Source organism: Thalassophryne amazonica, chromosome 4 (genome assembly GCF_902500255.1).
Source record: "Thalassophryne amazonica chromosome 4, fThaAma1.1, whole genome shotgun sequence".
Classification (NCBI taxonomy): domain Eukaryota; kingdom Metazoa; phylum Chordata; class Actinopteri; order Batrachoidiformes; family Batrachoididae; genus Thalassophryne; species Thalassophryne amazonica.
In genome coordinates this window covers 24,267,821-24,291,743 of record NC_047106.1, presented here as the reverse complement: position 1 = coordinate 24,291,743, position 23,923 = coordinate 24,267,821, and the positions used below count along the sequence as shown (strand labels likewise).

Below are 23,923 nucleotides of genomic sequence, written 5' to 3'. Positions count from 1 at the left end.
TGTACCGTTTTTCTTAACAAAAATATATTTTTAACGTCTTTAGACTTCTATTTTCCTTCCTTCTTTCTCCAGCCCGCGTCTGCTATGTGCGTATCTCCCTCATCTAGCAGGGAAGACTCTAGAACAGTCCGATTGGTTGCTGCAAGTTACACGGGTCACGCAGCAAGGTGCATTTCAAAATAAAAGCCAAAAGACATTTTAAACCAAAATAACCATACTGACATTTTTTTTTTTTTTTATTCAATGTATTTATTGATGTTTTATTAACATGCTTTTACTTTAAAGTTGACATTGCTAACCTGGGTTACAATGAGGTCTTAGATCTTGCCTGGAACATGGTGTCTGTCAAGTGAGGTTTCCACCAGCTTGTGCGGGATAGACCCATAGGCATTGGCAAGATCGAGCCAGAGAACTGCAAGGTCTCCTTTGCCTTCAGATGCCTCCCGGACCAGCTGTGTGATGACCCCTGTATGCTCGATGCATCCTGGCACCTTCGAGACTCCTCCCTTCTACACAGAGGTGTTGATGTAAGTGTTCCTCAGAAGGAACTCCATCATGCGTCCTGCAACAATACTAAAGAATATCTTGCCCTCGACACTGAGGTGTGAGAGGACCCTGAACTGCTCAGTGGTACTTGAGCTCTCGTCCTTTGGACTCCAGACACCCTCTGCATGTCACCACTGCTGTGCCACCTTCCCCCTCCTCCAGATGACCTTGAAAGTTTTCCATAGTTGTTTCAAGAGTCTGGGGCACCTCTTTGCTAATTCTGATATCACGTGACACTGGAGAAGGAGAATGATTGCTTTTCACGATGTTGTGATACTGTGTAGATGCCAGACTGATCAATTTAGAGTTGAATAACACAAAATCTATCCCAGAATAATTCTCATGAATTGAGGGGGAAAGAATAATTTCTAGTGGGAGAGTTAATCAGTCTCCATTTGTATAGAATGAGTTTTGCTGCTCATACTTGAAAAACATCCATAATACACTTGAAATCCCCTCCATTTATAATATTTGTATCACCAACTTTTGGAAATAAATTGATAACTGTCTGATCAAAGTTTGAACCAAACATTTATCAGTGTAATGGGAGCACACTCAGGTACTGTATCTCTGCTCAATAACCAGTCTGACGGTACTTTTTCTGAACTGCCACTTTAGAACTTAAACCCTCTCTCCTTTCACTCCCCTCTGTAACATACCATCAGTCTGTGTGCGACTGCTTTCTCCTGTCATGTTGAACCTGAGAAGTCAACAAAGTTCGGAACGAAGCTTTGGGTCCATTTACATTGTGTTCATAGAAATATCAGCTAAGTCTTACATCATTATATTTAAATGGGCTGGCGTGGCAGCTGTTTGTCAACTGGGAATTTCCTAGCATCCTTCAGGTTGTTGAATGCATGCATTTCTGCACTGACCAAGACAACTAATTGTTGCTGGATATTAAAACCCATATCTCACCTCCGCAGTTCTGCATCTAGACTTGATGTTATCAAACCACTGGGTTTTGTTATGTCCCCCCATCACACTCGGATACACACTCATATTGTAAAGAAAACTTTATCGAGGAAAGTCTAAGCTAGCCTCTAAATTAACTGAGCCCCTGCAAGGCCTAAACAGCCTGCAAACTGAACTCTCTCCCTACGTGTGCATACATACTGGTCTTGACCTGAATGAGTGGGTCTCATCTATCTGATGGTGGGGAAGTGTGTGTGAATGGCTGACTCACCGCCACTTCCTCTTGCTCTTCCTGCCCAGCCACACTCCTCTGCAGTTATGGAGGCCCGGTGGCAGGCTTGTGCTCGATACACACAGCTCAGGTTTTCTTTTTAAGGTGTAAGACACATGCCAAACAGTCAGTTGCGGTGCACATAAAACTCAGTCTGTCACTCTCACAATGTTGGTGGTGTCCTTGGAGTTGTAGTGTTCTGCCATCTCTCCAGAACAAAGCACCTTTACACTCTTCACACAGGTGTGACTGATATAGGCTGGTGAATCTGACCGCCACACCTCCAACCAGGTGTTCAGCACCAACCCTACCTTCAGCTTGTCGAAACCCTGCCTACTGCAAGTGTGATGGATTTTGGATGACTGGTCAGAGCGTCACTGAGCTCTGGATTCACACACTCTTATATAGGAGGAGCATAAAACTGTCAGTCCAACACATCTATTATACAGGCACGGTGGCTTCATCTGGTTTTGGCTTTTATGAATAGTTTCATTGGGTTTCACAAGATTAGCTTGTGGTCGGGTCACTCTTTGAACAACCTGTGTCCGGGAAGACGATTGCAAGAATTTCAAGGCTGTCAGCAGTTTCTGCATGCAAAAAGAAAAAAGCATTCTGTTGCAAAGATGCTATAAGGTCACATGAGGTTATAAATTTTCCTGACAACTGCTACAATGGGTGCATTGACCTGGATGGGGGTGAGGTTGAAGGGGGTGAGTGTGATGGAAGCCAGCAGGAGTCACTGTGCATGTGGTAGTCAGTAGGCGTCACTCCCCCGACAGCCAAAAGGACACTCTGGCCACACAGGCCAGAGCACGGGTTTTGTCCAACTGTTCAGAGCTTTCCTCCTCCCATGGCGGAGATCGTGAGTTTGCACCCTGAGGGGAGCGAGTGGGAGGAGTCAAACACAAAAACACAATGAGGACGAGAGAGAGTACAGCTGCTCCATTACACGTCACAAAAAAATTAAATTAATTCCCTCAGACGCACTCAACATTCGCTCCTTTAGTGTGTTGTGGTGAATCTGTGCAATAAGTTGACAAAGAGGACTCTGTGTTGTGGCTGTCTTCACACGGACCTGATGTGCACAGTCCACATTGACAGGTTTGTTGTCAAAGTTTTATTCTCCCACTAATATTGGCATACAGTGCATCTGGAAAGTATTCACAGCGCTTCACTTTTTCCACATTTTGTTATGTTACAACCTTATTCCAAAATAGAGTAAATTAATTTTTTTTTCTGACTTCATGCTTGGTTTGTGCGCTGACATGCACTGTCAACTGTGGGACCTTATATGCAATCAGGTGTGTGCCTTTCCAAATCATGTCCAATGAAGTGGATTTACCCAAGGTGGACTCCAGTTAAGCTAACATCTCAAGGATAACCAGTTGAAACAGGATGCACCTGAACTCAATTTTGAGCTTCATGGCAAAGGCTGTGAATACTTGTATACGAGTACATGTGATTTGTTTATTATTATTATTATTATTATTATTATGAATACATTTGCAAAAACCTCACAAATAAAAACTTTTCACATTGTCATTAGGGGGTATTGTGTGTAGAATTTTGAGAAAAAATGAATTTCATCCATTTTGTGAAGAACGCTGTAACATAAAAGAATGTGGAAATAGTGCAACACTGTGAACACTTTCTGGTTGCGCTGCAATTAAAAAAAAATGCCTGTGGGACAACCCTATATCATCTTGAACACAAATGATCCAAATATTTTATGACCTCGATGTCAAGACAAGGTCATCCACCTGCTCACTGAGCGATCTAACCTCCTTGCCCACCTTGAACATTGCTCCTCCAGATTTTTAATAGCTGCATTGAGGGACAGAAACTTTGTGTCTATTAATTGCAGCCATTAGGTCAGCTTTGTCATTGTTCACATCCACCAGCTTGTCTTTAGCTTTAGCTTCAACATTGATTCTAGCTGTAGTAGATGGTTTTGGTCTTATTTGGCCTGCTTGTGGTCCTGTTGGGCATCTTCCACTTATACTGTCCAACTTGCAGCCATCTGAAATTGAATAATGATCTTAAATTGTATAATTTAAAGGAGGAAATGAAGCCTCTCAAATGTAACCATCCCGTCTAATGGCCTGTTATTTTTGAACATCCACAAAATAGCAGTAGACAGCAAAGAAGGATTGGCCACAGACAAGCAACAACAAACAGAATCATTACAGATTTCACTGAAAAGATGTAATTGTCCAATCATTACATGGGAGGCAGAAAAATTACCAAATGTTCTCCCAACAGAATTTATAAACCCTTTCACAACAGAAGAAATAGAAAAAAACAGCAAAATACTTGAATGATAATTAAAGAAATAATAAAGTACAGGCCAAAAATCCCCTAACAAAGAATTGCAGAAATCTTCAGTGATATGGTAAAAGCAGGCAAACATCCAAAATAAGTGAAACACGGGGTCCTAATACTACTACAGAAACCAGGGAAGAGGCCGGGACCACCGACTCATTTAAGACCCATCATCCTCCTTTCAATTGAAGGTAAATACTAGGGATATGCATAAGAGGAAGACGTACAGCCAAATACCAACTAATACCAGTGATCCAAGCAGCATATAGAAAGGGAAAGAACACCGTAGAACTAATCTTCACCTTCAAAAAGAAAAAGCAGAAAAAGCAATTACATCCAGAAACTACAAGCTGTTCCTTCTGTAGCGGGAAGAAAGTCCCGGGTCCTGATTGAAAAGACGTTCCCGCTAGCTTGGCTAGGGGGGATTTCCCCTTTGGCTGACCTGGTAGAGGAATGGTCTTTAGTGCAAGCCGTCCGGGTTTGATCCCACCGCCGTCCTGGCCACAAAAGTGCTACGGTCACAATCTGGCATCATGAACAGGATTGGGTAGTCACAGAACATGCTTAAATGCACTGTGACTTTGGGACAACGTCAAAAATGGTGGAGAGATATGTAGCGGGATGAAGGTCCCGGGTCCTGATTGAAAAGACGTTCCCGCGAGCTTGGCTAGGGGGGAATTCCCCTTTGGCTGACCTGGTAGAGGAATGGTCTTTAGTGCGAGCTGTCCAGGTTCGATCCCACCGCCGTCCTGGCCACAAAAATCCTACGGTCACAATCTGGCATCACGAACAGGATGTGGGTAGTCACAGAACATGCTTAAATGCACCTGTGACTTTTGGACTAAGTCAAAAATGGTGGGGAGATATGTAGCGGGATGAAGGTCCCGGATCCTGATTGAAAAGACGTTCCCGCGAGCTTGGCTAGGGGGGAATTTCCCTTTGGCTGACCTGGTAGAGGAATGGTCTTTAGTGCGAGCTGTTCGGGTTCGATCCCACCGCCGTCCTGGCCACGAAAGTCCTACGGACACGCTTCTCATGCTTGACATGAATACATCCTTTGACACAGTGGCACGAACAGAATTATTCTTCAGAAAACTACTGGAACATGACGAACTACACATCATATCCATCATGCTGCAAGACATAGAACTACAAGTTAGGAGTGGAATCGGCTTAGTAAGTGTGTTCATCACTAACATTGGTGTCCCACAAGGAGGCAGTCTCAGCCCTCTCCTGTTTACACCCTATCTATTCCAAGCACTAAGACCAGCAAAGGAATAACAGCACATGATCGAACACAGCTGTGCTATCCCCCACACAATGCCAGAAGATCTTATACCAGAATGTTTACGAGGTTGCAAATATAGTACTTCCATTCCAATATGCATATGACATCAGCTACACAACCACTGCCCAACATAATCATGAAAACATAAAGACAGAATCCTGAAAACCATCAACAAAAGAAACCTAAAAGCAAATCTAGACAAGACAGAAGATTGTATAGTTGAATGAAATGAAAATGAAGACTGGAAAAAAGTACAAGCTAGTAGGGAATCTAATTAACCACAGACATATACAACAGAAGGAAAGGACTAGTGACAGCTGCAAACAACAAACTCAAACACAAAATATCTCAGAATCTCAATATCAAAGCAATAAACACCTATATTAAACGCATTGTTCTATACAACAGCAAAATATTGACCCTATCAAAAGAACTCAAATTCATTATCGATATATTCCAATGATCTATATTAAGAAGAGTGATGAACATATACCGGAAGGACAAATGATCAAATGATGAACTACATCAGAGAAGTAAGACGTTTGTGTGAGACAAGTGAAATGTAGAAGACTTAAATAGGTTGGTAACCTAGTCTGCCTACCAGAAGATACACCAGCAAGGAAAGCCCTAAATAAGGCTTTAACACAAATTAAAAGACCAAGAGGTAAACCAAAGATAACTTGGCTTAATATTATAAGTAAAAGCTGGCAGAAATAATAAATGTGTACACTTGGGTTTAAATTTCCACTCACCGGCACTAACGGGCCTAGGGGTCTATGTAGGACTTACTTCTTCTTTTTTGTCAACGTCAAAAAAAGGTGTGTTCAAAAGAGATTTTGGTCCTTTTCAATAGAGGACCAAATTACACTATATACTACTGCTATTGAAGAGGTAGTATATAGAGATAGTATATGGTGACCTTAAGGCCTAGTAATACTACTGTAAATATAGCATGAAGATTGTATCTTCTGATTACAGAATAAAGTTACCACTGCTTCTCAAGTCAGTCATTTTCCTTTAATTCTGTGTCCTAACTCCAACTGTTTCCATGAGAGTAAAACAAGAAATCTGATTCACAAACTGGACTATTCCCAAATGTGAGCATCAGCTCATTGTATTACAAAATTTTGATCAAGTTTTTCCTTGTTTTTAGGTGTGTCTGTGGTGTAATGGATTCCTTCATGGATGAATGATTTGCTGTGATGAAAAACGCCAGCCATGAAATGGGCCGAGAAAGGCTAGAAGACATCAACAGTGACGCACTGAATCACAGTCCCACCCTGGATGGGTTTACAGGCATGGAGCTCCTTCTACCCTTCAAGCCCCTCTTCCTGCCTCTCTACTGCCTTGTAGTGGTGGTGGGCTGGTGTTGGCAACTCTTTCCTGTTGGCTTGCATCTTGGCTGACAAGAAGCTTCACAATACCACCAATTTCTTCATTGGCAATTTAGCAGCTGGCGACCTGCTGATGTGTCTGAGTTGTGTTCCTCTGACGGTGTCTTATGCCTTTGATAGCCACGGTTGGGCATTTGGAAGACCCCTCTGCCACCTGGTCCCCTTGGTGCAATGTGCTACAGTTTTTGCATCCGTGCTGTCCCTCACTGCATTGCTGTTGACCGCTACATTGTCGTAGGTACAAGTACATTTTAAAGTACTGCAGAAATTAACCACCTGTTCATATCTGGTCACAGTAAACATATGATTATATGATTTGTAAGTATGATCATATCACTGTTCCATTCGGTTCTGTTCAGTTTGGTGTTTATTACATGATATTTTTAGTGACTGTTGGTTCTCATAACAATTTGCTTTGGTTTGTGAAAAATACTCAATTAAGCATTCAAACCCTGTCCTGGGTTATTAGACAGCATTGGGACAAGAAACTAAGGTAAACTACACTCAAACTAGTACTATTCTACCATATTGGCGTTAGTAAAGCTAGGTGATGCATTAGTAAAGCAGGATGAGCTGACACTGAACCCCATGCTGAGCTTCACAGCAGTGAAGTCGCCAGTGTGCCCTGGTTGTGTGCTGACATTCACTCCCACAAACTAAATATATCACTAACACCACCATCTAAATTGTACATAGACATGAATTAATAGCCACAAAGGTATGTGTTACAATGACTTACACAGAACATACTCACATTCAACAAACTTTTATGAAAAAGTAGTATTTTTGTTTCAACTGAAATATGAGAAACGACAAAGGCATTTGGCTGCCATCTTGGGCTGCCGTCTTTGTTCACACATATATGCTAAATGAGATCTTTAGCAAAATGCATAATGCTCCTATGCTTAGGCTATATAAAACCAACAAAATTCATAATCACATGACCAGAAGCACATAACCTGTGTGATAAAAACTTGATTGGCAGCCATCTTGAAAAGGCAGCCATCTTGAAATTTAATTTAATCAATTTAATCAGCTTATAAAACGCCAATCACAACAAAAGCCATCTCCAAGGTGCCTCACACAGAACAGTTCAACATAAAAAATTTAAATAAATGATAAAATTTAAAAAATTAAAATACACAATTAAAAACAGAAGTAAAAGAGTAAAACAGATAAAAAAAAATAAAAACTTTTCATAAGAAAGAGAATAAAAATAGGTTTTAAGTAGGTTTTGAGTAATTCTGAGAAATTTGAGTGGCTATCCCAGTAAATCTGTAGCCAGAGGAGAGATGTGCAAACATTTCATGCTTCTTTGTCTAACTGAAGTATTTTCCTGTTAAAATGGATTTATCTGCTGCACTAGTAGTAGTGCATTAATGGACCTCACAGATCAGGCAACCGATAGCTGCCTACAGCTAAGTGTAGCAGCTGTACTCTCTCTATTCTGCGGTTGTTTCTGTTGTGACTCCTCCCGCTCACTCCCCTCAGGTGCAACTTACAATCTCCGGCATGCAAGGTGGATACTTTGTCCAGTCACCTAAAACCCGGGTGCTGGCCTGAGTGGCCAGAGTACCCTTGGGCTGTCGGTGGAGTGAGCCCTATTGACTACCATATGCACAATGACCCCTGCTGGCTTAGCATGGATATTGCCGCAGAGATGTTTTAGATGATCCATTAGAGTGTTTTACCACATAATAAGCGAGATTATTCCAGGTATTTGTAATAAAATGCTCAAAACAACAATCACAGCTCTTCACAACAGTTAGCAGCCAGATTGAGCAGACACTGGGTTACCGAATTTACCTGAGGTGGAGTTGCTGGGCTCAGCCTCTGTCATTCAAAGTGGCCACGCCCTCAGTCATATAGAAATTTACGGCCTTAAACAAATAACTTAATTAAAAAGTGTGAAAGTAATTGTCATGGATTGAGGGAAACTATCTATAGAGACCAAAACACTTTATGCACCAGGCAGTGAACATGTTTATTTCTGCTCTAAAGTTGGACATTTTAACACAGACTGAATGGGAATGTGCTGGAGTCAACCTCAAGCAGCCAGTCAAGGAATTGCAACTGGTCATCTGGTTGGGCTTCATCTGAGCCACTGAAGCTTCCCTCTTGCTCTTTACTCATTTGTGGATTGACCAGGAGTTAGGCAGAGTTAAGCATCCAGTGCCACCCCATTTGAGCTTTATAACCACCCTTCAGAACATCTACGGATGAGTGTTTGTCCAGTGGTGAAAACGGGGGCTACGTCACATTCAGAAGAAATACCAGTACAGTAAAAGCCACAGGCATTTCTATTTTTCTATTCTATTTAACACCAGATTTGAATAATTGCAGTGGAATATTAACACTGCTGTTACAGTAACGTTAATTCTTTGCTTACATGTGTGACATCACATAATGCTCTGGTGTTTCATGTTTCTATTCCCACTCTCTCAGCTCACCAGTCAGGAAGAGGATCTCGGTGTGGCGTTGTGTGAGCAGTCACTCGGGTGTCTGGCTCTTATCTCTGGCCCTGGCTGCACCTCCATCTCTACACACGCGCTTCTTGACCTCCGAACCCAGGCTATAACCTGGTTGGTGTGTGAGGAATTCTGGCAGGATAGAGGCCATCTGAGGCTACTCTACTCCTGCTTCATACTCATCGCCTCGTATATGCTCCCACTGCTGTCAGTCAGTGTGTCATATTGTGCCATCACCATCATCTTAAAGCGCTACGCTGTACCTGGGGAGCCATCCAACAGCCAGCAGCGTTGGAACCAGAGGAGGAAGCTCACCTTCTCCCTGCTGGTGGGCCCTCAGTGCTTGCTTTTGCCCTGTGCTGGCTTCCCCTGCAGGTATGTGTTTGAGCATTAGAAGCCCAAAACTAAAGTACATGCTTTTCTTGGTTAACCTACCCTGATTCATGTATTGTGTGAAAGCTAAGGGCGGTTGTCTTACTGGGCTGTGACTGTTAGTAGTAGTAGGAAACACAAATTTGCAAGGAATATACATGAATTACTGACAGTTTTACACAGAATCACACTGAGATAATGACACATTTGCAAACACAGTGCTCAAGATGGCTGCAGGCTGCTATGATGCTGTTTTTATGTGAAAAGAGGCTGTGGAAATACCCCAGACTGTACCCATGGAAGACAAAGCCCTGTCAATAATAAATTAAAACTCAGCCTAACAGAGGAGATAAAATAAAGAAAAGTGGATGTTTTGGTGTTGTCAGAGTTGTTCAGAGTTGGAACTGAAAAGAACAACTTAGTTAACACACAGAAAATAATCACGCAGAAGACACTGAATTTCTTTTCCTGATCAGGAGAGAACAAACGAGGGAGTCCCTTCGTCAAGAACCGTCGTTTGCTCTCAAGGCCCCCGCCCATTTGCTTCTCCTTTTTATGATAATACACTCAACAAAAATATAACGCAACACTTTTGGTTTTGCTCCCATTTTGTGTGAGATGAACTCAAAGATCTAAAACTTTTTCCACATACACAATATCACCATTTCCCTCAAATGTTGTTTCACAAACTAGTCTAAATCTGTGATAGTGAGGCACTTCTCCTTTGCTGAGATAATCCATCCCACCTCACAGGGTGTGCCATACCAAGATGCTGATTAGACACCATGATTAGTGCACAGGTGTGCCTTAGACTGCCCACAATAAAAGGCCACTCTGAAAGGTGTAGTTTTATCACACAGCACAATGCCACAGATGTCGCAAGATTTGAGGGAGCGTTGCAATTGGCATGCTGGACAGCAGGAATGTCAACCGAGCTGTTGCTCATGTATTGAATGTTCATTTCTCTACCATAAGCTGTCTCCAAGGCGTTTCAGAGAATTTGGCAGTACATCCAACCAGTCTCACAACCGCAGACCACGTGAAACCACACCAGCCAGGACCTCCACATCCAGCATGTTCACCTCCAAGATCTGTCTGAGACCAGCCACTCGGACAGCTGCTGAAACAATCGGTTTGCATAACCAAAGAATTTCTGCACCAACTGTCAGAAACCATCTCAGGGGAAGCTCATCTGCATGCTAGTCGTCCTCATCGGGGTCTCGACCTGACTCCAGTTCGTCGTCGTAACCGACTTGAGTGGGCAAATGCTCACATTCGCTGGCATTTGGCACATTGGAGAGGTGTTCTTTTCACGGATGAATCCCAGTTCACACTGTTCAGGGCAGATGGCAGGACAGCGTGTGTGGCGTCATGTGGCGTGAGCGGTTTTCTGATGTCAATGTTGTGGATCGAGTGGCCCATGGTGGCGTGTGGGGTTATGGTATGGGCAGGGTCTGTATGGACGAAGAACACAGGTGCATTTATTGATGGCATTTTGAATGCACAGAGATACCGTGACGAGATCCTGAGGCCCATGTTGTGCCATACATCCAAGAACATCACCTCATGTGCAGCAGGATAATGCACGGCCCCCAGTTGCAAGGATCTGTACACAATTCTTGGAAGCTGAAAATGTCCCAGTTCTTGCATGGCCGGCATACTCACAGGACATGTCACCCATTGAGCAGTTTGGGATGCTCGGACGGCGTATACGACAGTGTGTACAAGTTCCTGCCAATATCCAGCAACTTCGCACAGCATTGAAGAGGAGTGGACCAACATTCCACAGGCCACAATTGACAACCTGATCAACTCTATGCGAAGGAGATGTGTTGCACTGCATGAGGCAAATGGTGGTCACACCAGATACTGACTGGTATCCCCCCCCAATAAAACAAACTGCACCTTTCAGAGTGGCCTTTTATTGTGGGCAGTCTAAGGCACACCTGTGCACTAATCATGGTGTCTAATCAGCATCTTGATATGGCACACCTGTGAGGTGGGATGGATTATCTCAGCAAAGGAGAAGTGCCTCACTATCACAGATTTAGACTGGTTTGTGAACAATATTTGAGGGAAATGGTGATATTTTGTATGTGGAAAAAGTTTTAGATCTTTGAGTTACATCATCTATACAAAATGGGAGCAAAACCAAAAGTGTTGCGTTTATATTTTTGTTGAGTGTAGTTCCATACAAGCATATAGGAGTGACAATATCAAAAAACAATGAAAAGACACAAAGTCTGGTCTCACGTTGACATGAAAACTGTTATGGCTTTGAGCCTCAGTCTCCTAGGCTCCCATAATAATGTCCAGCCCTGAACCAGTGTGCTGGTCACCACCGCTCTTCCCTCAAGGCTGAACCATTAATTAAAGATGCACATCTGCGCTTAGCAAAAACATAACTCTAGCAAACAGTCTGCACATTCTAGCAAAACAGTCTGCACATCCACTAAGCCAAAGATCATCTGCTCACTTTTCTTGTGTGACAGTTTTAATGATTACTTGAACAGTTCAGTGTTTATGATTGCTTTGACAATGAGTAATTATTTAAAGAATAATGGTACATGAACTCTCACACATGCATACGTATATGTATATGAAAAATAGAGAACAGAATCAAAGACAAGATCACAGAGAGTACATCAAAGTGAAGACATTAACAATCAAAGTAAAGACATTAATATTTGATAATCATATTGCTAATATATACATAGAAAAACCTGTCAGGTGTGGTGACTCACTGACATGCAGAATGATAAGAGTGACACCCCACTGCATCTCGACAATACAGTATATAAAAGGTCACACATGTCGTCGTCCTCCACCGCTGGACAGGTCTCTTGCAGCCCATTGCCTTTCACTGCATGCCGGGTTGTAGCCAGATCAGCTGCTGGACTCATTTGGCCGCTTCCAGATGGGCAGTTCCTCTCCATTCATATAAAAGGAACGTGTGTCATCAAACCCACACAAGTTGTCTTACATGTTGCACACTTTCTGACTAGTGGAAACTAAATTCAGAAGGGTTCGAGTTGCCTGCAAAGACTGTGACTATTTACACAGAAAAACTGTCATGAAAATAATTTTTTCAACCAACGTGAGTCACACCCTGCGACTCGTGGGGAGAATGCAAACCTCTATGCATGTTTTTTGTGAAATTTCGGGAACTCCCTCAGGAATGCCATTCGCCAACAGTCCCACCCCAGTGACATACTACTCTATTTAAAATGGTGATATCATTGATATGGTGGTCGTGAAAGGCCACAACACTTACTAATTAAGACAACACTAGGAGATACAGAAAACACTTATAAATACATTTTTTAAAAACCCAAAAACAAGAACAAACGCACGCATCAATTCAAAAATATGTAGTTGTATCAAGAAACATCTTGTGAATGTTATAAATGCTTGAAAACTTAGAAAATTGCAAGCCAGTGTAACCTACATTCATACATACATACAACAATTTAATCTGATATCTTGTCTGCTGCAAATTCACACAACACATACAAAAACACAGACGTAGCAAATATCAGCAACACAACAAAAGTACAGGCACCACAAAAAGCAGATGTTTACCGATGGACTGTTCAATGCATTCATTCATTATCAACCGCTTATCTGGGTCCAGGTCACACTAGCAGCAGAGCAAGCAGCTCATCCTACACTTCCATATCCTCAGCTAAGTCATGAAACTCTTCCCTTGTCATCCCAAGGCATTCCCAAGCCAGCTGGGAAATATAATGTCTCCAGCGTGTCCTAGATCTTCCTCTGGGCCTCCTCCTGGTTGGACGTGCCTGGAAGACCTCAGGAGGTGACCAGGGGACCTCCTCACCAGATGCCCAAACCATCTCAACTGGCTCCTTTTGATGCTAAGAAGTAGCAGCTCTAGTCTGAGTCCCTCCCAGATAATCAAGCTGTCCAGGAGTGTAAGCCCAGATACCCAACAGAGGAATCTCATTTCTGCCACTTGTATCTGCGATCATCTTCTTTCAGGGATTACCCAAAGTTCATGACCATAGGTGAGGATAGGAGTGTAAATCGACTGGTAAATTGTAAGGTTCGCCTTCTGGCTCAGGTCCTTCTTTGCCACAACAGACAGGTACAACGTCCGTAAAAATGTCTGACAACTCCCCAATCTGTCTATTGATCCCCCACTCCAATCCCCCAGAGATACTTAAACTCCTCCACTTGGGGCAGTAACTCTCCTCTGACCCAGAGGGGGCAGGCCTCAAACCTGCTCAGTGTGCATTGGAGGTCACTGCCTGATGAAGCTGACAGAACCACACCATCTGCAGAGCAGAGATGTAATTCTAAGGTCACCAAACTGGACTTGAAATCCTGTCCATGAACATCACAAACAGGATTGGTGACAAGGGGCAGCACTGGAGAAGTGCAACTCTCACCGGAAACAGGTCTGTTCTAATGCCCAAAATGCAGACACATCTCCTACCCTGGGTACATACACAGAAAAAGAGAATAGTTGAACCAACTTAAAAAAAGCATTACAATTGGTAAAACCTGAATGAATTAAGTTCTATGAACTTACAAACGTAAGTTCAGACAACTTAATTCAGTCAGGTTTTACCAATTGTAGCGCTTTTTTAAGTTCATTTTTCAGTGTAGAGACTGGATTGCACGTTGCAGTGAATCTATACCTCATACTCCCTCAACACCTCCCCACAGGATACCCCGAGGGACCTGGTCATATGACTTTTACAAGTCCACAAAACACATGTAGACTGCTCATTCTCCCATGACCCCTCCAATATCCTTGCCAGGGTAAAGAGCTGGTCCACCATTCCACGATAAGTATGGAAGCCCTATTGCTCCTCCTGAATCTGAGGTTCGACTAACGGTCTAAGTCTCCTCTCTAGTACGCTGGCATAGGCTTCCCAGGGAGGCTGAGAAGTGTGATTCCTCTATAATTGGAACACTCTCCAGTCCCTTATTTTACAGATGGGGACCGCCACCTGAGTTTGTCAGTCCAGAGCTACTATCCCATAAGTGTGTACGCCATGACAGCCCAACAAAATCCAGAGACTCAGCAACTTAGGACCAATCTCATCCACCCCCAGCGACTTGCGACCGAGGAGTTTTTTGACTCCCTCAGTGATTCCTGCTAGTGTGATGGCAGCGGATCTGCCCGAGTCTTCCATCTCTGCCTGCTTGAGGGAGGGCATGTCAGTACGGCTGAGGAGATCCTCAGAGTGTCTCAGTGCAACTCAATTAAATAATAAAAAATTATTGCCAGTTTAAAGGTATCGTATGTAGGATTTAAGGGTAGCAGAAATGGAATTAGAATCATACCATCTGTTCATTAGTGTATCAATTACCTACAACAATAAATCAATGTGTTTTCATAAGCTTAGGAATAAGGAATAAGGAATAAGGAATAAGCCCTTCATATTTACATGGTAGTAGCCCCCCATGGAGGGCTGCTCAATACAGCAGCCTGAAAACGACATACTGACTCCGCTTTTTACTTTTGCAGCAAAGCTGGAAGACTGAAGAAAAAAGGAACGGAATCAGTGGTTGATCCCCTGTGCACTGTCTACTAGATGCTAGTGTAGGCTAACAAGTTTGACAACCTTCATTTTTGTGAAATGGAGCCTCATACATACGGCGTCTCACAAGAGAAGGCCAGGGAGGAAATGTCCCCACTGACAGAGAAGTGAAAACATGAAGGGAACCAAAATCATGACCAATGATGGCAAAATGCAATGTGCAACTTCACAACACACTGTAGTTTTAAGAGTGATAATTTTTAGACTGTTAACATGGTAAACAAGGGTGAACAGATGTGTAGTTCTACCATTGACAAACAGAGGAGAGCTGGTTCTAGGAGAAACCGCTCTATCCTCTGCAGGCAAAGGAAAATTGGTCACAAAAAAAAAAAAAATTATTTTAATCTCATACCGATATGTGGCCAATATCACCCAAGTCATCCAGAGTCATATATTTTTAACTTATGGTTCAAATTTTAACCAAACTTATTTCGGACAAGTTATTTAAATTAACGTCACTTCTGAAGTTTTATAAAGTGAAAATATCAGATATATGTTTTAGTTTTAAAGTAATGCGCTAATTTTTAAGGTTTTAGTGGTGCATGCTGTGCCCAGCAGTGCATTATGGGTAGGATAGGGTAATCTCAGTACGTTCACACAGGAGAATGCATTTGAGACACTCTGATCAGGACAACAGCATTAAACTAGTGCCTAAAACTCTCGTGAATATATTCTCTGGGTTTATAGACGTTGTTTTTGTGTTTGCTTTTATTAAATTCCACGCATCTTAAACGTAGCAAGTAGCAACACAGATTATCTGGAATTTTGTTTTGGCAGGTTTTCAAGGTCTCTACTGCCATCTACTGGCCAGTAGTGTTCATGGCAGTGCTCAGACTGAAGCTGGGCAGACACTGTACCAGAGAACCGCACGGTGTAAAAGTTCAGAGCGCCCGATTTATGTTCTCACACACACTGTACGTTCAAAAACCACACGTCGGCCTCATGTTTCCAGAAGCAAAACGTAAACAGAAGCTTTTTTTTCAAACTTAATTTACAAAAACTCTCGATGGGAGACATCAAAGTTAAAAAAAACATTACAAGACAGGTCTGCGGTGTTTGCACAGGCACAAGAATATAAAACAGGTTTGATTTTCATCTGACCATACGATCGGCGATCAGGAGGTGGTGTGAGATGTTAAACGCAGTTCGTTGCTCCGTGTATACTACCCAATGCAGGACACGCGATTAACCTGAAACTCGGTGCGATCCAAAAAATTCTCACACGAATGAAAAATCAGCTGAAAAAGGGCCAAAACTCACACTGGCACCAGTAGTTGGCAGTGTTCTATTTACTTTGACACTTGTTATATCAGACGGTTATTAATTACAACTTGGCTTTTTTTTTTTTTTTGAAAATGCCTTTTTTTACAAATAAAAAATGGCATATTTTACAAAAGCACATTTCAAATCAAATCAATTTTATTTATATAGCGCCAAATCACAACAAACAGTTGCCCCAAGGCGCTTTATATTGTAAGGCAAAAGCCATACAATAATTACAGAAAAACCCCAACGGTCAAAACGACCCCTATGAACAAGCACTTGGCGACAGTGGGAAGGAAAAACTCCCTTTTAACAGGAAGAAACCTCCAGAAGAAATTTATCTGTAAACACCAACACACGACACACCTCACATTAACATGTTGATTTACATAGAATTAATCAACCAATCAGTGTAGCGGAGGCACATTTTACCCAGAATGCCATCTGTCTATGTTTGTTACAAAACTTCAGAATTAGTGCATTCTTTATTTAACATTAAAATATATATGTTATATCTTAACTTTGCACAAATGACAGAATTGACGTTAATGGAGTTATTCTATCAGTATTCATTTTATTTATAAACCAAACCATAAGTCAGCACTGCTTTATTTTCCAAGACCTCGGCCTGATGGCAGTGCTGTGACTGGATAGAGTTGAGCTTTCTGGCTCTTCTCAGTTGTGTCTGTGCTGGAAGCCATGTAGTAAACTGGTGCTTCCAGCAGGGGGCAGGATGCTGAAAGACAAAAGTGCTGATTCATTGTTTGGGTCTCTTGTCACTTTTGATGCTTCCAAAAGCGATCGCAGTGTTAAAACTCAAAATCAGCTTGTTAGTAGTTGCAACTATAGACAATACTGGAATTTATTAGTTATCTGCAACTTCCAATACTTTTTTGGGTGGTTTATCATTTTATCTTTATCTAAGATAATTTTTCAGTTATCTGATTATCTGGTATCGAAGTTAATTTTTAGTTATCTGTGCCCACCACTGCTGTCAGATCATCCAGAAATGCTCTGATGGGGGGCTGCCGCATACCTGATTTGGTGAGTGGGCTTCTCCACTGCACCTCTGCTGACTTCACCAGCATATTCATGGCTAAGGCAAACAATGTCACAGAAATGGTGCATCCAGTGATAATGCCCTTCTCAAGCTGATGAAATGCAGATATTACTGTTCCAGAGGTGACTCTCAAACTGAAGCAGCTGTAATAGTCCAGTATGATGTAACATCTACGAGGGGTAATTACAGGGTAATAACCAGCAAAACTGCTAATCAATATCCTATGGACCAGAAACAATCAACTAAATTTGTCTACTGGAGTAAAAGTTGGATTACTGAACGTAGGAAGGGTGTTGAAAGACCACAGACCAAGGAATAAGTTTAAATTGCCAGCTTATTATTTACAAATTAGACGAAAGACAATGGGCAACAATAAACATAAATTTTACAATACATTAACTCCTGTTTTGGGTAGCTAAGATCCAACACTTTTAATTAAACCTTTGGTTTGATTTAATATTGGTTGTAAGTCTAGATTTAGTTCAAGTTTAGTTTCAGGTTGCAACCTTTTTGTTAGTTTTAGTTCACTTTAGTTCTATTTTCAGTTGAGTTTTAGATTTATTTTGAGTTAACGCTGTTTAAATTCAGTGAAGTTCACCTTTAAGTTGAAATATTCAAGTTACCCTTTTTAAAATCTACTCCTCGTTTAACACCATTCAAAGAAAAGTAATTGCATTGTAAAATGATCTCTTTACAATATATTGTTAATAGTTAAAACAAAAGTGATTCAGCAAAAGACTGAACAATCTGCATACCACAGTATCAAAATGAATATAAAGTATTTTTTTCTTCCCAAAATGAATATAAAGTCTTTTTTCTTCTTCCCAGTTTTCAATAATCCTTTACTGTCTTTGAATTAGCAGTTCAGTGTCCACGGCTGCTTGCAGAAGTTTGGGTAAACCCTACCAGTTCAGAAGGAATATATGTACAGTCCAGCAGAGGGCGTTAACTCTCAGACGGCTCGCCATCTTGTTTCAACCTCGTGCTCAAAGAGGACTTAAGTTGGCTATTTCTCCAACCCAACTCTGAATGGCCTACCATAAACATAAAAGGTGCATAAATACACAAAATACATAACCAGGTAGCTCTAAAATAAAGAAAAGTCTACTCTTTGTCTCAACTTGTGCCCATCAAAATGGCTACGTCACATAGAGTAGACGGGCGGCAGCAAGTCCAGACATTGAGCTCGCACACACACTGAGTTTAGTTTTAGCTTCAATGCTTCACATTTTACCACAAAAGAACAGAAATTCAATACTTTAGCTTCATATTTCCCTAAATTATAACCACATTGTGCAGCTCTCCATTAAAATAAAATACAATTCTTCTTTTCACTCACCAAGTCGCGTTTCTCCAATGTACAATTCGTCTCCCACACACGACAGGTTGAAAAAAACAAAAATTACTCTTCTCTGTACCGTTTTTCTTAACAAAAATATATTTTTAACGTCTTTAGACTTCTATTTTCCTTCCTTCTTTCTCCAGCCCGCGTCTGCTATGTGCGTATCTCCCTCATCTAGCAGGGAAGACTCTAGAACAGTCCGATTGGTTGCTGCAAGTTACACGGGTCACGCAGCAAGGTGCATTTCAAAATAAAAGCCAAAAGACATTTTAAACCAAAATAACCATACTGACATTTTTTTTTTTTTTTATTCAATGTATTTATTGATGTTTATTAACATGCTTTTACTTTAAAGTTGACATTGCTAACCTGGGTTACAATGAGGTCTTAGATCTTGCCTGGAACATGGTGTCTGTCAAGTGAGGTTTCCACCAGCTTGTGCGGGATAGACCCATAGGCATTGGCAAGATCGAGCCAGAGAACTGCAAGGTCTCCTTTGCCTTCAGATGCCTCCCGGACCAGCTGTGTGATGACCCCTGTATGCTCGATGCATCCTGGCACCTTCGAGACTCCTCCCTTCTACACAGAGGTGTTGATGTAAGTGTTCCTCAGAAGGAACTCCATCATGCGTCCTGCAACAATACTAAAGAATATCTTGCCCTCGACACTGAGGTGTGAGAGGACCCTGAACTGCTCAGTGGTACTTGAGCTCTCGTCCTTTGGACTCCAGACACCCTCTGCATGTCACCACTGCTGTGCCACCTTCCCCCTCCTCCAGATGACCTTGAAAGTTTTCCATAGTTGTTTCAAGAGTCTGGGGCACCTCTTTGCTAATTCTGATATCACGTGACACTGGAGAAGGAGAGTGATTGCTTTTCACGATGTTGTGATACTGTGTAGATGCCAGACTGATCAATTTAGAGTTGAATAACACAAAATCTATCCCAGAATAATTCTCATGAATTGAGGGGAAAGAATAATTTCTAGTGGGAGAGTTAATCAGTCTCCATTTGTATAGAATGAGTTTTGCTGCTCATACTTGAAAAACATCCATAATACACTTGAAATCCCCTCCATTTATAATATTTGTATCACCAACTTTTGGAAATAAATTGATAACTGTCTGATCAAAGTTTGAACCAAACATTTATCAGTGTAATGGGAGCACACTCAGGTACTGTATCTCTGCTCAATAACCAGTCTGACGGTACTTTTTCTGAACTGCCACTTTAGAACTTAAACCCTCTCTCTTTCACTCCCCTCTGTAACATACCATCAGTCTGTGTGCGACTGCTTTCTCCTGTCATGTTGAACCTGAGAAGTCAACAAAGTTCGGAACGAAGCTTTGGGTCCATTTACATTGTGTTCATAGAAATATCAGCTAAGTCTTACATCATTATATTTAAATGGGCTGGCGTGGCAGCTGTTGTCAACTGGGAATTTCCTAGCATCCTTCAGGTTGTTGAATGCATGCATTTCTGCACTGACCAAGACAACTAATTGTTGCTGGATATTAAAACCCATATCTCACCTCCGCAGTTCTGCATCTAGACTTGATGTTATCAACCACTGGGTTTTGTTATGTCCCCCCATCACACCTCGGATACACACTCATATTGTAAAGAAAACTTTATCGAGGAAAGTCTAAGCTAGCCTCTAAATTAACTGAGCCCCTGCAAGGCCTAAACAGCCTGCAAACTGAACTCTCTCCCTACGTGTGCATACATACTGGTCTGACCTGAATGAGTGGGTCTCATCTATCTGATGGTGGGAAGTGTGGTGAATGGCTGACTCACCGCCACTCCCTCTTGCTCTTCCTGCCCAGCCACACTCCTCTGCAGTTATGAGGCCCGGTGGCAGGCTTGTGCTCGATACACACAGCTCAGGTTTTCTTTTAAGGTGTAAGACACATGCCAAACAGTCAGTTGCGGTGCACATAAAACTCAGTCTGTCACTCTCACAATGTTGGTGGTGTCCTTGGAGTTGTAGTGTTCTGCCATCTCTCCAGAACAAAGCACCTTTACACTCTTCACACAGGTGTGACTGATATAGGCTGGTGAATCTGGACCGCCACACCTCCAACCAGGTGTTCAGCACCAACCCTACCTTCAGCTTGTCGAAACCCTGCCTACTGCAAGTGTGATGGATTTTGGATGACTGGTCAGAGCGTCACTGAGCTCTGGATTCACACACTCTATATAGGAGGAGCATAAAACTGTCAGTCCAACACATCTATTATACAGGCACGGTGGCTTCATCTGGTTTTGGCTTTTATGAATAGTTTCATTGGGTTTCACAAGATTAGCTTGTGGTCGGGTCACTCTTTGAACAACCTGTGTCCGGGAAGACGATTGCAAGAATTTCAAGGCTGTCAGCAGTTTCTGCATGCAAAAAGAAAAAAGCATTCTGTTGCAAAGATGCTATAAGGTCACATGAGGTTATAAATTTTCCTGACAACTGCTACAATGGGTGCATGACCTGGATGGGGTGAGGTTGAAGGGGGTGAGTGTGATGGAAGCCAGCAGGAGTCACTGTGCATGTGGTAGTCAGTAGGCGTCACTCCCCGACAGCCAAAGGACACTCTGGCCACACAGGCCAGAGCACGGGTTTTGTCCAACTGTTCAGAGCTTTCCTCCTCCCATGGCGGAGATCGTGAGTTTGCACCCTGAGGGGAGCGAGTGGGAGGAGTCAAACACAAAAACACAATGAGGACGAGAGAGAGTACAGCTGCTCCATTACACGTCACAAAAAAATTAAATTAATTCCCTCAGACGCACTCAACATTCGCTCCTTTAGTGTGTTGTGGTGAATCTGTGCAATAAGTTGACAAAGAGGACTCTGTGTTGTGGCTGTCTTCACACGGACCTGATGTGCACAGTCCACATTGACAGGTTTGTTGTCAAAGTTTTATTCTCCCACTAATATTGGCATACAGTGCATCTGGAAAGTATTCACAGCGCTTCACTTTTTCCACATTTTGTTATGTTACAACCTTATTCCAAAATAGAGTAAATTAATTTTTTTTTCTGACTTCATGCTTGGTTTGTGCGCTGACATGCACTGTCAACTGTGGGACCTTATATGCAATCAGGTGTGTGCCTTTCCAAATCATGTCCAATGAAGTGGATTTACCCAAGGTGGACTCCAGTTAAGCTAACATCTCAAGGATAACCAGTTGAAACAGGATGCACCTGAACTCAATTTTGAGCTTCATGGCAAAGGCTGTGAATACTTGTATACGAGTACATGTGATTTGTTTATTATTATTATTATTATTATGAATACATTTGCAAAAACCTCACAAATAAAAACTTTTCACATTGTCATTAGGGGGTATTGTGTGTAGAATTTTGAGAAAAAAATGAATTTCATCCATTTTGTGAAGAACGCTGTAACATAAAAGAATGTGGAAATAGTGCAACACTGTGAACACTTTCTGGTTGCGCTGCAATTAAAAAAAAATGCCTGTGGGACAACCCTATATCATCTTGAACACAAATGATCCAAATATTTTATGACCTCGATGTCAAGACAAGGTCATCCACCTGCTCACTGAGCGATCTAACCTCCTTTGCCCACCTTGAACATTGCTCCTCCAGATTTTTAATAGCTGCATTGAGGGACAGAAACTTTGTGTCTATTAATTGCAGCCATTAGGTCAGCTTTGTCATTGTTCACATCCACCAGCTTGTCTTTAGCTTTAGCTTCAACATTGATTCTAGCTGTAGTAGATGGTTTTTGGTCTTATTTGGCCTGCTTGTGGTCCTGTTGGGCATCTTCCACTTATACTGTCCAACTTGCAGCCATCTGAAATTGAATAATGATCTTAAATTGTATAATTTAAAGGAGGAAATGAAGCCTCTCAAATGTAACCATCCCGTCTAATGGCCTGTTATTTTTGAACATCCACAAATAGCAGTAGACAGCAAAGAAGGATTGGCCACAGACAAGCAACAACAAACAGAATCATTACAGATTTCACTGAAAAGATGTAATTGTCCAATCATTACATGGGAGGCAGAAAATTACCAAATGTTCTCCCAACAGAATTTATAAACCCTTTCACAACAGAAGAAATAGAAAAAAACAGCAAAATACTTGAATGATAATTAAAGAAATAATAAAGTACAGGCCAAAAATCCCCTAACAAAGAATTGCAGAAATCTTCAGTGATATGGTAAAAGCAGGCAAACATCCAAAATAAGTGAAACACGGGGTCCTAATACTACTACAGAAACCAGGGAAGAGGCCGGGACCACCGACTCATTTAAGACCCATCATCCTCCTTTCAATTGAAGGTAAATACTAGGGATATGCATAAGAGGAAGACGTACAGCCAAATACCAACTAATACCAGTGATCCAAGCAGCATATAGAAAGGGAAAGAACACCGTAGAACTAATCTTCACCTTCAAAAAGAAAAAGCAGAAAAAGCAATTACATCCAGAAACTACAAGCTGTTCCTTCTGTAGCGGGAAGAAAGTCCCGGGTCCTGATTGAAAAGACGTTCCCGCTAGCTTGGCTAGGGGGGATTTCCCCTTTGGCTGACCTGGTAGAGGAATGGTCTTTAGTGCAAGCCGTCCGGGTTTGATCCCACCGCCGTCCTGGCCACAAAAGTGCTACGGTCACAATCTGGCATCATGAACAGGATTGGGTAGTCACAGAACATGCTTAAATGCACCTGTGACTTTGGGACAACGTCAAAAATGGTGGAGAGATATGTAGCGGGATGAAGGTCCCGGGTCCTGATTGAAAAGACGTTCCCGCGAGCTTGGCTAGGGGGGAATTCCCCTTTGGCTGACCTGGTAGAGGAATGGTCTTTAGTGCGAGCTGTCCAGGTTCGATCCCACCGCCGTCCTGGCCACAAAAATCCTACGGTCACAATCTGGCATCACGAACAGGATGTGGGTAGTCACAGAACATGCTTAAATGCACCTGTGACTTTTGGACTAAGTCAAAAATGGTGGGGAGATATGTAGCGGGATGAAGGTCCCGGATCCTGATTGAAAAGACGTTCCCGCGAGCTTGGCTAGGGGGGAATTTCCCTTTGGCTGACCTGGTAGAGGAATGGTCTTTAGTGCGAGCTGTTCGGGTTCGATCCCACCGCCGTCC

At 42.2% G+C, this 23,923-nt stretch overlaps 1 pseudogene; it reads left to right on the top strand.

The window, feature by feature from the left end:
- Window positions 1-6,544: 6,544 nt before the first annotated feature.
- On the top strand, window positions 6,545-13,462 carry LOC117508884 (annotated as a pseudogene).
- The last annotated feature ends 10,461 nt before the right edge of the window (window positions 13,463-23,923 follow it).